The sequence below is a fragment of the Epinephelus lanceolatus genome, chromosome 15, assembly GCF_041903045.1.
Source record: "Epinephelus lanceolatus isolate andai-2023 chromosome 15, ASM4190304v1, whole genome shotgun sequence".
NCBI lineage: Eukaryota > Metazoa > Chordata > Actinopteri > Perciformes > Serranidae > Epinephelus > Epinephelus lanceolatus.
The window spans coordinates 20,916,051-20,931,339 of record NC_135748.1 but is presented as its reverse complement, the minus strand read 5'-3'; the positions used below and the strand labels follow the sequence as shown (position 1 = coordinate 20,931,339).

The 15,289-nt window shown below is 43.2% G+C and overlaps 1 long non-coding RNA gene across 2 annotated transcripts in view; it reads left to right on the top strand.

Annotated features, from left to right (window-relative positions):
* LOC117267652 (uncharacterized) overlaps window positions 1-4,517 on the top strand; it is a 31,302-nt gene extending 26,785 nt beyond the window's left edge. The window contains exons 1-4 of one of the 2 annotated variants that reach the window (XR_004502588.2): window positions 115-213; window positions 707-953; window positions 1,577-1,699; window positions 4,158-4,517. This is a non-coding gene — a long non-coding RNA (uncharacterized LOC117267652). Of the gene's footprint in view, window positions 1-114; window positions 214-706; window positions 954-1,576; window positions 1,700-4,157 lie in introns of those variants that run through there. The other variant, XR_013493353.1, reaches the window with a different exon arrangement.
* The last annotated feature ends 10,772 nt before the right edge of the window (window positions 4,518-15,289 follow it).

Below are 15,289 nucleotides of genomic sequence, written 5' to 3'. Positions count from 1 at the left end.
TCACACCGGTGGGGAGGATGAGGATTTTTTTTTCTTTTTTTTTTTTCTGGGAAACAAATGTCTCCAGCTACTTTTTTGACGCACAGTCCTCAGCCAATGGCAGCGAGAGAGGGACTGACAACATCCCCATCCCACCGCAGAGAGGGTACATTGATAATAAATAAAAACGCTATGCCGGTGGATGTCGAGAAGTGGAGTTTAAACCGAAGAAAAGTCAGTTTTTATTATATTTTATATGCGCTGTTATCCAGTGGATGCATTAAACTAAAGGAAGGCTGGGCGCAAATAAAGAGTTTCCTAAAATATACATAGTCTATATTAGTGGTGTGAATACATGCTTATATTTTTAAAATATGTTCCAATGCGTAAAAAAAACATCCAAAAATGTTATTTCTATTTTTCAGATTCATTCAACATTTAAAAAGTTGCAGACAATCGCTGAATATTAAAACATCTTATAATAAAAACGCGGACCATATGCATCCGAGCAAAACAATTGCACGTTTTTTTAGTGTTTATGTATCTGCATGAAGCATAAAAGAGTACATAAATATGTGCCAAAAAGACAGAGGGGTGGAAAAAAATCGCCTGCACTGAAGCAGGGCTCTCAATGTGAAGGCTGCACCGTCCTCTCACATTCCAGCGCGTCGCAAAAAAGGGGGATTTAGAGCGACTTATTTTCTTAAAACTGTCCTCCCATCCACAGAGCCAGCCAGTCTGCTCCCATCAGCCTCATACGGGCCTGCACCAAAATTCACCCACAATATTTACAAGGGGAGTTCCCAACCGAGAGACACCGAGCAGCCGAGGACTTAAGCAAGGCACCGGAGCTGCAGTGTGCACGCACCCAGGGATGAGGAGAAATTAAGGCGGAGGAAAAAGGCAAATAGGCCGGTGCTGCTGATGGAGACTTTCAGCTGACAAGAAGTAGATGACAGAAGAAAAATGTGAAGGTAGGCCTTTTATTTCAGGTTGGATTTTATAGTGAAGTTTTGTGTTGTTGCATGTAATAATAATAATAATAATAATAATTATAATAATAATAATGTGGCGTTTTAAATAAAATTAAGTTATAATAGCTATTTAGTTATTATGTTATTTTATATTTACTGGGGGAGCTACCAGCTGTAGAGGACAAATAAGCTTCCTCTATGTCACTTGAATTTTGAACCTGTGTGCCCATCTCAAAATAATATGCCGAAGGTTTTTGTCACGGCTTGGTAAATGTATCATCTTAAGAGGCTTTGCGGAACACCTACACACTCTCTCACACACACACAGCCACGCACACACACTGCGCGCTTGCACGGACACACCCGCTCACTTCAAACAGATTTGAATATTGATTTAGATTTATAAACACAGGCAGACCGTGGGTTTTATGAATCGTCATTTTGCCTCTCTCTGTGGCTCGTGTGGAAGGCCAGAGTCAAAAGGTGCAGTGACAGCTGCTGCTGGGAGAACTGGTTTCTTCCACTCAGAGCTGCAGCCCTGCTGGGGGGCTCGACCCCCCCCTCCCCAAACACTGATACAACACGCATCAACTTCACAAACTCAGTGACATCTCTTTTGACAGATTTCGATCAGAGGAAGCGGCTAAGTGGATCATAATAAAGCTCTGGATTTCTTTTAACAAGCAAACTGCAGAGGGAAAGTTTTGCTGCCTGCTTTGAGAGGAAAGGAGCAGCAACACGTTCAGGTATTTTTTGTGTGTTTTTATTTGTGTTTGTTTGTGATTTCACTGCCTTATAATACCGGTTTATTTTGTCTTCTGACATGATATAAAAAGTGAAGTAAAATCACATAAACTCACTTGTTTATGTTGATTTAAAATTCATGTCATGCATCGCAAGGGGCAGCTTCAAACGTGTGGAAAGATTAAATCTTATTGGGGAGTGAATTTTTAATTATGTTGATTGCTTTATGACCATCACAAAGGTCACGGCCACGTTTTTACTGCAGCAGTCTCCAAGCAGGGATCATCATGTTCAGTGCGTAAAGTTTAAATTATAAGGCTATAGATAGCTCCTTAAAATGTTTTCCTTTACACCTTAACACATCGGGCCCACAGGACTATCTTTTATAGTCTCAAATGCAACATAAGAATAATCAGCTTGCAGCTATAAACTGTTTTTTTTTGTTGTTGTTGTTTTTTTTTTAAATATGTCAATATTCCCTCATATTTAGCAGCTGCATGGTAATGCGCCCTAACGCGAGACTTTCAAACTGCTGCGTGGAAAATCCTGACGTCTGATGCAGTTATCTGCCGGATCTCACCGTTTAAATTGCTAAATAATTTATTAAAGTGTAAAGCCAGGCCCTCCGCAGGGACTTTGTATCTTAAAAGGACGTTTAAAGGGAGAAGGAGTTAAACGCCTCTGGCGAGCAGCGCTCCCACTGACTCCCGGCTAATTGACGACGACGGCTTTTATCTCCGCCTCTGCTACACTCAACCTGAGGGTGAGGATTTCATCAGGCCTGCTACAACCTGTGATTTCTACCAGTTAATGCGTAGCCTATACATGTGCGCTAATGCATTGCGCAGGCATGGATGTTTGACCCCTTGTTTGATAGCCTTGAAAAGAAAAATCTTATTTCAAGATTTGATAATTACCGGGCAGGCAGCCCCCTTCTCCCCCCCTGCTCTGCACCTTATCCAGCCATCAGAAGAAATAATCAACAAATTATAGAATGGATTATTTTTTAAAAATTAAATAGAACAAATAAAAACACTGCAGCATGCAGGAGAATTTAAATATTGGCTCCTTTGCAAAATAAATCACAGACATTGATTGTCTGAATTTAAACATGCATATTTACCACACATATACATCCTCTAACTATGAAGCCAGTTCCCCTCTCCTCTGCCTTTTTCCCCTCCTTGTTTGATATTCGCATGGCTGAATATGAGGAATGTGTTGGTGGAATTCATTCTGAGCTTTAAAAAAAAAGCCAGAAAAAAAGGGGGGAAAATCCCAAAAAAAGCTAATTCATATAGAAATGATGATAATCTGTCATGTCAAGAAAAAGCTTTTCCTTCTGCTCGTGGGATTTAAATTTACCTCAGTTACTATTACCTTTTGACTATAAAACATAAGTTAATTCTGAGTTGCTTTTAACAACCCTTTCCCCCTTTTTACTTTTAGTTATTAAACACAGAAAGTTAATATTAATACCTCAAATATTAGGTTAAAACAATCTCAAGATCCACGCACCTTCCACACACTTCTTTGGCTTTACAGAATCACATATCTCAGCCATTTTTGACAACAAAAAAAATGGCATACAAAAATGTTTTAAAAATTCTGAAATTATTTAATTTAAGGTCATGTTTATATATAGCACTGAGCGAAGTTGATAAAAGCACTGGGGTTACTATCCTTTTTTTTAAACCTGGCTACAGTGTGTAATTATTGTGGATAGATATGCAGTGTGTGTGTGTTTGGTTGTGTGTGTGAGTGTGTGGGTGACAGAGAGAGAGAGAGAGAGAGAGAGAGAGGAGCTGAAGTAGGATAATCACAAGCTGTATTTTAATTAGCCTGGCAGGTTTGATGGATACGTTGCCACTGCTGCTGCTGCTTTGCAAAAAAGAAAAAAGAAAAGGTGCAGTGCGTAGTGAGAAAGGTGTCTAAACAGAGGGCTTTCCCCACGCTCTTCTCTTATCACAAAGGAGCTAAACCTTTGTGTAATGTAACATGTAACTGACCCTAAAGGTCATCAAAACACATTCAGCCTCCTCCCTGGGGATTAAAGGGGGAGAAGCCCCATTCAGTGTCAGTTTGGGGAGAGTTTAGTGACACAGAGGCACACACACAGGCAGCACTCTGCGTCTGGGGTTTTGTCTCTACAGTTATTCACAATATTACAAATATAGCTTTGGCTCAAAGTTGTGTTTAAAATGATTTTAGAAAATGCTGCTGAATGAGTCTGCGTTCTAGTTTTAGTGCTGAGCTCCTGTAATGAAAAGGTGTGCTGATCATGAAATCATTGGGTTTATTTTCCACGCACATTTCTGTGTGAATTCAAACGTGATGCCTCGATAATGCCGTGGTTGCGTGTGTGAGTGTGTGTGTTTGCCAAGTTTGCGCTTTCCATTAATGACATTAATGACATGCCTTTTAATTAGTGCCATAATTGTTTGTGTTGTGTTTGTGCAGGAGTTCGCCAACAAACAAACAGATGCAATTAAACACACTCGCCTTCAGATCATCAATGAGGAGAGCAAAGTCAAGATTGGTGGAAGAGGCGACAAGGACGAATGGAAGACGGGAGAAGACTCTGCCGCCTCAAGGTTAAACTTGAACTGTGTTCAGAGCCTGACTTCACACAATCTGGATACTTCTGCAAACACACATCACTAGCTGTTTCTTTATATTGAGCATCCTCATTTTACAACCTGATATAACTCTTAATTGATGTTGTATGGTAATGTTTCCTCTGTTTCTTTCTGCCACCGCACTGTCTTGGAGTGATTAAAAAATAATTTGCAAATAAAGACTATCATTGTCAAACCACCACCCTGCTCTCTCCCTCTCTCCCTCTCCACCTTAGCCATGAGTAGCCCTCTCCTCTGTGTGCTGAGGTGTCTGCATGGCGTGGTAAAACCTGCCCTGCAGACCGGACCTCTCAAGTCTTCAAAGGAGGAAGAACTCAATGTGGGGGATTTGTTCAGGCTTATTTGGTAACCTAGGATTTGAATTGGATTCTGGGAGGCATTCATAACACATTTGAAAATGTTACATTGTGTGATTTTGTGTGTAATCCCCATAATAAATTTTAGAAATGGTCACAGCACTCGCACAACTGTGACTATTCATGATTTATCAAATGGTTTTCTTGTCTTGCCTCTCGGGGGTGAGGTGTGTGTTGCCGGCAGGGAACGGGACGATCTCGGGTGTTGGTTGGGAGAGCCAGCGAGGAGATGATTTTAACCTTTCTCTCAACACAGTTTTTTTTTGTGTATTTGACCTGAATATGTGATAGGGTCAGCCACCGTGCCTCCAGAGGGATTCTCTCAGACCCCCCAACAGCACTGGAGTATTACAACCTCTAGTGGATTATACCTCCCTGGTAGGAGGGTTAGTGTACACACACACTCTCTCTCTCTCACACACACATACACACACACACACACACACACTGAAAGTACAGTTTATTAAACTCTGTGTATATTTTATCAAAGCCACAGTCATAGATTAATAAGCTCCTTTCTTTTCTCCATAATGTGCTTTATTCTTTGCATTAATACAGTTAAGTAGAAAACTGTGCGGCTGTATCGTTTTATACTTGTTGCAAAGTATTAAATAATATGCAAGTATAATGAGTCCAATTTTAAAGGCCCCCCGCAGACAGGTTTTACGACATATAAGATACTCAGTGTTGAATAATAATTTGTATCTGATATGGTTTTCCCCCCAAAAAAGTTAAATTACGTCTTTAATAATTATTAAAATCACATGTGCTCTTTCTTCCTTATTGTAAAATCCAGAATCTATGAATATGCAAATATTAATTTCAAGAGTGTAACTGCTGGACATAAGATACCTCCTACATCACTGAATAGTCCGCACTCAGTGTTTGTGCACTAGAGTGGCATATTGGACAACCACAACTGACTTATAGAGGCATTGTGATGTCACAGAATCTTGAGCTCATATTTAAGGTGAACACAGAGAAACGTTTCTCCAGCAAAACTTATTTTCAAATGCAGGGAGCTTTAAACATCACACCCCTTTACCTTCAAAATGAGTCATGTGTGTTTGCAAAACCATTCATTTTTGGCTAGGTGCTTTATTAAAACAGCAAAAAGATAATTCACAACGCAGCATGGTGTGTGAGATAGTCCAGAAGGAGTGAATAATGTCATCCAGTGGATTAACTTTCTATACGAACATGCTCCATCACATGGTTTGGTGGCTCCACTGCTTGGATTTATTGTCTGCTATATGTAACTCTCCCGCCTTCATTCGATAAGAGCGAGAGCAGTGTTGTGTATGTGTGAGTGTGTGTGTGTAAATCAGTGTTTGTGCCCTGTCCAAACCCCACTTTGCTTTGAATGACACTTTGGCGATGCCCCCAGCTCCCCACTTCGACTTCTCAAGCATACCCCCTGTTAGTGCCAACTCTGCCAATTCCTCTCATGTCTTTAATATCTCTCTTTGGGCCCTTGGGTTTTGCCAGTGAAGGCTCCCCAGTGACAGTTGGACATTGCCCTCACATTTGGGAGACAGCGGCGGGTGTTTGTAGCGTTCCCAGCCCCAGGCCTGTGGGGAATCTGTGATGGCTCGCCTGTCAGCCGGCCCCTCCCCTGTAATTAGGAGAGTAAACACAGTGCCTGGCTCGGCTTGGGGGAGGGAAGTAGGAGGGAGCAGAGGAGGGGACCGTCAGGCTCCTGTCCTACTGCTGCTTGAGCTGTCCAGGAACAACTTTGGACTGACAGGCTGCAATATGCACCCCATCACATCTCTGCGAAGGACTAAGATGTGGAGGAGATGCTGGGCAACATCAGATTTGCATTTGTACCTTGTTGAGCATCAGTGAACCACTGAGGAGGCTTTTTTATTTAAACTGAACCTTTGTAGATAAAATACAAAGACACTGATCACTCAAGTTGATCTGAGAGCTGTTCAGACCAGAACGTGAACATGTTGATGAGTAAATGCTGTTTCCTGCGAGGTATTTTGTTCACATTTTGACCAGTGTTATTCCTATGCAGCACCCCAGCAGATAATATAAAACAAACCAAGGCTAAGCCTCCGTCCCTCCTCTCTTCACCTCTCTCCTGGTTGCTGGGGGGACTGGTCAGCAGCTGGAGGAATGTGTTGTGGGCTGGGGTTGTAGCCGTAGTTTGGGACCAGCTCGGGGGGAGCGCCATCCCACCCAAACCCAGCCACTCCACTCTGCCCAGGCAGGGAGGCTGGCTGCGGGAATGCCGAGACCAGGAGGGGAGGAATTTCACTGGAGGACCTGCCAGAGAAATGCCATGCGGGGAGCGATGAAGAGAGAAACCTAGATAGAGAGAGAGAGAGAGGGAGAGAGGGAGAAAAGGAGATCTCAGCCAATTGAAACGCAGCCTGTCAGTGTCATTTTGGTTTTGTAGGATGCTTACTGATGATGGGCCAGTTGCTAAATGAGCTGGTTGCCACACAGACACAGTGGCACCGCATCTGACTCAGATCTTTTCGCAGATGGCTTGGGGTTCACTGGGTGTAACTGAGGTAGCTTCAAGTAAAGTCAGTGCGTCTTAAACGCATTATTGTTTTATGGTTTCGGTGTAAATCATCCATCTGTATTAACCGCCATCTGTCTCTCCAGTACATGAGCATGATCACATGCACTAGTTTTTGTGTAAGTACATTTTAAATCAGATGGTGTGCATCAGTGTGTGCATGTGGCGGACAGGGAGAGTACAAAGGGAGGGGTGCTTGAAGGCCCAGTGTACTTGCCAAAGTCTTTACGGCGCCCAGAGAGCCATGCTGCAGCATCATGGTCCACAGCATGGAAAGACATGGGGCAGATGGGTGCAGTGTAGCAGCACAACCTCCCCCTTCTCCTCCCAAATGTGAGGCAGCAGTGGTGGGAATGGCACAGTGTGAGAGGGAGCCTGGGTTCATGGCTGAAACAGAAAAGCTGTTGGAGGGGCATTTGGGGGCTGGGGGAGAGTGGGGGCTGAAAGCTGTTTGAGGGGGGGCTTTGGAGAAGTTGGTGGGGCAGGCATCCTGCAATGGAGAGGGAAAGCCAGTCCCCCTGTCACATCCCTTTGAAATCCAAGTGCAGGGGCACGAGCCCAGGGAGGAGTGGCAGCGTGGCCCAGCGCCTGGGCAGACAGGCAGTCACCGCACTGGGCCACAGTCCAGCTCGCCTCGCCTGGCCCCTTCCCACCCCAGCCCACCCCGTCTGGCCCAGGCTTACGGGAGTCAGGCAGCCGACCCCCAGTGGACAGGCCGGAGCCCTACACTACTGAGTCCCATCTCTGAGCCTCTGCTGGGTTCGAAGCAGCGGCAGCGTCCACCGGGAGAGGGGCCCTGCAGCGATGGCGGGGGGTGTGGGTACCTCCGCTGCCTCACAGCACCTCCTGCACCCAGGCCTCTGGATGAGGGCCCAGCGGAGTCTGCTGCTGATGATAACCCCCACCTCACCACCAGGCCGTTCTGCCTTCAGGGCCTGCGCAGGTCCACACATCCCCATGGCAACAGTGGCAGGGCCGTCCACACAATGTGAGTGGGCAACAAGCCAAGTGCTGCCAAATTGGGATGAGGGAGAGACATTTTGGGAGAATGCTCAATCCTGAATCTTTTCACCTTTATTTTGTCTCTGGGTAATCGTGTTTTTGGCTCCAGTGATCTAATATCAGAGACTTGGACAGCATTTGATATTTCAAACAGTGGTCAGCAGCAGCAGAGACAACACCACTTTGTTTTGTGAGGTTCTCCACCACTGCTCCACATTACTTTCACCACTCGTTAGGCTCTAAAATTTTAATTGTCAATTTCTTGACAGCAACGCCAGGCATTTCTAAAACCTCGGGCAGAATTGACCTGATACATTCTGAAGCATTCGTTGTGTGTTTAAAGAGACCTTGTCATAGCAATATTAAGCCTGCGTAAACACAAGTAGTTCAATGACATTCACAGCAGCCACCTAAAGTTGATTCCCCACCCACTCTAAGCCACTGGGAAGATACTGTATAAGTGGTTGGGTGGTGTTTACTGAAAGTGGATATCTGCTGTTTGTTTTGTTGTTCTGCTTTCCGACCGTAAACACTGCATAGATTTCCTTGAGTGGTGTTTGAAACGCGCGTATGTGTGTGTGTGAGTGTGTGCCATGTGTTATATTTGCTGATAACAGGATTTACTCAAATTGCGAATCACCAGTTGAGAAAGGTTAATTGTCAGTGCAACTGGTAGAATGGGTACATGCAATAATTATTAGTCTAAGTTGCTTTATTATTTAGGGACGCTAATTAGGCATTAACTGTGGTCCCCTTTTTGGATCACAACTTCAAATGCATGTCAAATTGCATTAAGTTCACTTTGACATCCATTTATCAAATGAAAGGAATGCTGTTTTGTAGATGTCCTTAGCGTGTTTATTATTATGAAACTGATCTGTTCTTGAGGTATTGATCAGAAAATTAGCAGAGGGATTTTCAGAAATTGCTCAATGCAGTGCATCCTCATTTTATTCGCTGTGAGGACAATACACTTTATGATTGTGTGTTTTTTGGCTACTGTTGGTTTTAGTTTGCTAATTTAAGATTACATTAAGAAGGATATTTGATGCACAAAATCTCCAGACACTTGATTTGAAGTATATTCTCAGTCTCACTAGTTATTACTCCTCCAAGAAACACAAGGTTTGGTCTGTGTGCCACCCATGTGGATGAGGCTGGCATGAGTCTGGCACTAAGGTGAGGTGGAAAGTGACAAGGAGAGAAAGCAAGAGATCAAGGCATGACTGCCAGTGCATGTCATTGCCCTACACTCTCATCAAATAGCCCCGTGCTGCTTATGTTGCTGCCCAGACGCAAATTAATTTGGACGCCTGGAAAGACTGCAGAGCCCTGGACTCATCTCTGCCCTTTAAAAAAAGAAAAGACACCAGCAGAGAGCACTCTTCCAACAAGAGGGGGGGCAGGGGCCGAAAGAGGGGTTTTGATGGATTTCAGCGGAGGGCAGTACAGTGTCTGGAATAAGATGGGAGGGTACAGAGGACACGGTTGAATGTGCTTGTCCTGCTATGATGACAAGATGGCTCAGCCACCACTGTGCCACTGGCCTCCCCTTGCTTTCTTCCTCCCCTCCCTCCCCCTGGTACTCCCCCTCAGGACACCAGTGAAGTAGAAGGGAGTGTTGAAGGAAGAAGGAGGGGGGTCAGAGGAGCACTGACGGTTAGCCGCCGTTTAATCTTCTCCCTGGCTCACTGCAGATTCTTTCACTACATGCCCCACTCCCTCTTCTCCCCAAATCTGTACCTGCTCATCCCTGGGCCCGCTTTACAGGGGGGCTCTTGATCAGTGAGGTGATGGAGAATGGCCCTCGTCACACACTCCAAATAGGATCGGATTGCCTGGGAGTAAAAGGTGAGAGCTTCATGGAGCTTGGTAAAAATAGAGGAGGTAGTGATGGTGGCGTGGGGGGGGGGGGGGTGCTCCCCCAACCAGACACTACCAAGAAATGAGCTCTGTTTGAGATGGAGTTTCCAGGGTTTGAAGGTTTTACAGGGGTTTGTGGCAGCGCAGAACAACCACAAAACACCAATGCCTGTGTGCTGGTTGGCCAAGAGAGAAGGGCAGTGAGGCGGAGGGCTTGTTCTCCACCGGCATGTCGTTAACCTCCCAGGGCTCAGGGGAAAATAAGCAAGCCTCTGTGTGTGTTTAAAACTCAGGCTTCGTTTGTAAGGTGCCTGGGGAGAGCTGAACCCCTGCTGCAGGACAAGGTAACAAAACAGCAGCATGCTGACTGAAGGAGGGATGGACACTGGCATAAAGGGTTAAATAAAAACACATGCTGGGTCACAGACCAGCCCCCTGGGATCACTATTATACAGATAAGTGGCTCAGTGAAGTGTTTCAATATTCTGGAGATCCTTCACATTTCACTTTAACACTTTAACACTTTATCTTACTGATCTTGGTTAACTTTTATTAGTGGTGATTGAAGTGTTCAGTCTTCTGGTGAAGTAAAGGTACCAGTGCCGCAGTGTAAAAATACTCAATTACAAGTAAATGTCCTACAGTCAAATTTTTGCTAAAGTAACTACAAAAGTATTGTATTTTAATTATCTAAAAGTTCTCTTGTGCTCGTGAGAATTATATTATTGATCGTTTTGAATGTGTAAGTAGCATGTAAGTAGCATTTTACTGTTACTATTGCTAATTTTAACTACTGTTATGTAGTTTTTAAATAAATATTTTATAGAATGATCACATGTTTTGTATCTAACATTGTAATCTGAAAACTAACTATAGCTATTAGACAAAAGCAGGACAACAAAGAGTGGCATTTGTCCCTCTGAAAACTAGTTAGGTAAAAGTATTAACCCAGCTGGCACTGGAACATGATGTCAGAGGAGAGAGAGATGTTTAATTTTGTTTCTAATAAAAATCAAGTTGATGGTATTTTAAATGTCTAACAATATTAGAATTTCACGTTGAGTCGACGCTAACATTATGAAGTTTTGCAGACACTGGGTTTTGGTCTCCATACCTTAAGACTAAATGTTATTTTATACAAGATGATGTCGGCATGAGACATTTGGAACATGTTGGATTTTGGCTACTTAACAACACAACTCAAAACTAACAAAATTTCTGTTGTCAATATTCTACGTCAAATTGTTAGCATTAGATGTCCCGACGTTGAATTTTGGTGGCCCGACGTCTCAACCTAAATTCAACAAATACTAATTGGCTTTCTGGCAGAGGGTTAGATGAAAAGATTCATATGACCTTTATGCCTTGTATGATAAATATGAAGATACAGTCAGCAGCTCGTTAGCATTTCTTAGCTTACCTTAGCACAAAGGCGGGAAAACAGCAAGCCTTCGTCTTTCCAAAGGTTTGGAAGACGGCCTACCATCACATCTACATTAAAGGTTCAGCAGGTAACTTTTATAAAAGTAACTTTTCATCATATTTACTGAAACTGTCATTATATCCAGACAGTAGTACATGAGACAGACAGCCTGTGATGAATCAGGTTCCTCTGGCTCCTCCTGGTGCTCCCAGTGGCTTTGGCAAAAATCCAGTGTGCCTTAACCAAACCAACCAATCAGAGACAGAAGTCTCTATTGCAGTGTCAGTGACTGCACTTGCACACACTGCGCTACCAACAACAACAACGTACATGATAAAGACAAGTAAACAGTAGAAGACCAGCCATGACAAGCATGCAAAAAACTGACCCAGAGATAAAACTGAGTAACTGAGGTGGAGAGAGCTACAACACCTGAAAGGATTCAAAACTAATACCTGAGTTGGTGTGTGCATGTGTAGTATGTGCGCTGTTGTTGGCAAAGAAGGGATGGGCAGTTTTTTCATTGCTGGTGTTTTTTTCAGCCATTGTGTTTGCAAAGCTCCTCCTGTAGCCGTGCACTGAGGATACTGAACTATTGACACTGTGTTAGGGACTCCCTCTGGCTCTGATTGGTTGTTTTCAATGAGGTGTGGTGGATTTTTGCAACTGCCATTAGTAGTACTAGGAGGAGCCCGGTTTTCTCCCCCTGCAAATTTGACAGAAAGTTTTTTAAAAGTGACTTACTGAACCTTTACAGGCTGTTCTCATGCACTCTTTGCATGTATACCTGCAAAAAGTAGTGCACCAGAATTCGTATATAACCCTTTTGGGCCTAATTAGGAAAGCTGTGATCTTGTGACCAATGTGTTGACAGGAGTAAAGAATGAAGTAGTATAAAGAGCAAAAGTCTGCATAAGGAGACAGGTTGGAGCAGTGGATGGCTCAAACAATCACAGGACTTTCCTCCAGGAGACCGATGTTTGTGTCCTTTGTGAAACCAAATAAACTTTGACTTTTCTAAGGTGATCATGTTTCTTTTCCTAAACCTAAGCTATATACATTATTGCCAAGTATGTAACTTTATGTTGTGTACCTAACTTAATGCTAAGTACATAATGTGCAACACATCATCCCAAGTCGTCACATGCAAAAACCAGGCTTCCGGGATAAAGTCCATCCACCACCTCTCCCACTCAACCTACAGGGACTCTCCAGCTTTTTATATTAATTAATTCACAGCAGCATTTTAACCTGACGCTGTCCAGCGGGATATCATACTGCCACATCAGGTGCCTTCCCACCAACAGGCAGTGTATCATAACAACATGAAAGGTTACATTCGGCCATGTTACATACTGATACCACCCGGTTGTGTATCATACTTGAATGACCTCAGAATGAGGACTGGCTGTAATGTGACAACATCATTGGTGGAGTGCTAATTCATTAGATATTGTAACTGATGTAAGAGGATAGATTGACCTCCAGTACTATATATAATTTGTTAAATCCAAACAAAAGCCGAAGTGTAAAAACAGCTGATGTGCTGGCGAATTTCTTGGCCGTTATCACAACCTGCTGTCAAACGGCAAACTGGCATTTTTACATTTCAGTGTTTGTTCTGATTAAAGGAACAAGATACAAAATGTTAGTGAGCTTTATCGATGTTGGTACATGAATTCTTTCACCTTTGGACAGAGCCCGGCTGGGTGTTTCCCCCTGTTTTCAGTCACATATGAGAGCAGTATTGATCTTCTCATCTAACTTTTCATCACAAAGAAAATATGACAACATAATTTTCCAAAATGTCAGACTGTTCCTAAGAGTACCATAAATAGTAGCATTTTAATGCTCAAGCAAATTTAAAATTACAGTACTTGAGTAAATGTATGTCATTGCATTCTGCCACTTATTTGTATCAGTTTTGCATAATGCTACAATAAAATCAATAATGTTCCAGGTGCTTACAAGACACTCACGAAACTCTGGTTTCATTATAGTACCTAACAGGATAATGTACTGAGTGATGTTTAATTCTACTACAAATGGTTTTAAATGTTATGAACAGATTGAAACAGAAACTATAAACCACTGCAGCCTGTCATCTAACATTAAGGCATGTTTACCACCATCACACAACAACATTGAAAAGGAAAAATAACATGACTATTTCCTCTTTGTTTTGAGGTTCAAAGTGTGCATGTCAGTGTGAGGCGAGTTAATGAGATGGAGGCTGGAGATGGAGTACAGAGGGGGAAACATGGGCAGAGAGAGTCAGAACAAGAAGCTGGTAACTCTTGCTATAGTCTTGTGATCAAACACCAGTGGTGACACTACAAACTTCTATCCCTTCTTTTCAGCATTTCTCGTTCCAACCCCCCCCCCCCCCCCCCCCCCCCTTCTTTTCTACAGTAGTAATGCTCCTCACTATTTTTCTACATCTTATCCCTTTTAATTAGAAAGCAAATTCTGCAGCCTGGAGAGACCTAATCCCCTACTACCCAACAATGCACAGAGTGGCTTTGAACAGCCGACCTGCAGCCCTCAACCCCCAATGCCTCAAATTCCCCCCACACTGCTGGACCTTTGACGGGGGAAGGGGGCCTTTCTCTTCCCAGAACATTATTACTTGAGGATACATGTGCTGCAGTATTTGCAGAACTACATATTTGCATTTTAGGAATGTTAACAGTAATTAACAACTAAGTGACACATGTGACAGAAATGATACAAGCGTATGCCAACTCGGCCGATCTCCCCCGTGAGAGATGCCGCCTCAGCTGATTTGCATATATATTAATGTCCCTTATTGTATAGATTAGATCCCATTAGTTGTGGTGATTCTGGTAGAAGGTGCAGTCACTAGGATGCTTAAAGTCTTGTTATTATGTTAAAATGATGTTTAAATTGTTGGAGGGCAAGGAAAAAAGAGGGGGTTATGGCAGTGATGCAAGGTTAAGGGTGATTAGACACCCTGACCATCCTGACAATAGGCTGAGATTAGATTCTAAAAGCCCCCCAAAAGGAAAAGGCCTCTCTAAAATGGAACTCCATTAGCAGTCTGTGCATTTACACTGCTTGTATCTAAAATTACCAGCTTTCATTTCTTAATAAAAGTATATCTAGATGGAGCACACAGTCTGCCAAAATTAAATTCTGGCTCCATTCCTGGGTCTGAGTGCTTTACATCCACTCTGGCAGTTAACACAGGGGCAAAGTGATCATTTACTGAGCTGTTTGTCAGGAGAATTATGAAGCTGTCAGCGTCTGCTCTTGTGCCATCCGTGGAAAGAGAGGTCATCTGATAGCGGCGATGATGAGAGAGAGGAGGAGGAAATCAGGCACGCAGACGCTGACAATGGCAACAGTTTAATCTACTGATTGCTGCTCTTGATTTACAAGAGCTGAAACATTGGAAAGTTAAATTTCGTGTCTTTATGCTGCACTGCCTCCAGTGGCTGGTACTCTGCTTCACCTACAGTGCACTTCCTTCATTACTGTAGAAGCAGATGGAGACAGCTTCAACAGTTTAAATGCATTTGGTAAAGGATAAGTCAGGAGGATGGTATTGTATGTGCACACAAGGTTCATGGGTCAAAGGGCAGTAAGCTTTTTTTAATGGTGGTATTACAGTTGGTGAGTTTTCTTGTTGAATGATGAAGAGCCAGTGGTGTATCTCTGTGCCTAAAGCTGCACTGATCAATTTTTCTCTTAAACGATTAAGCAAAGGACTGTGTGATGTGAAGGGGCCTCTCTGAGAGTTAAAAACATCT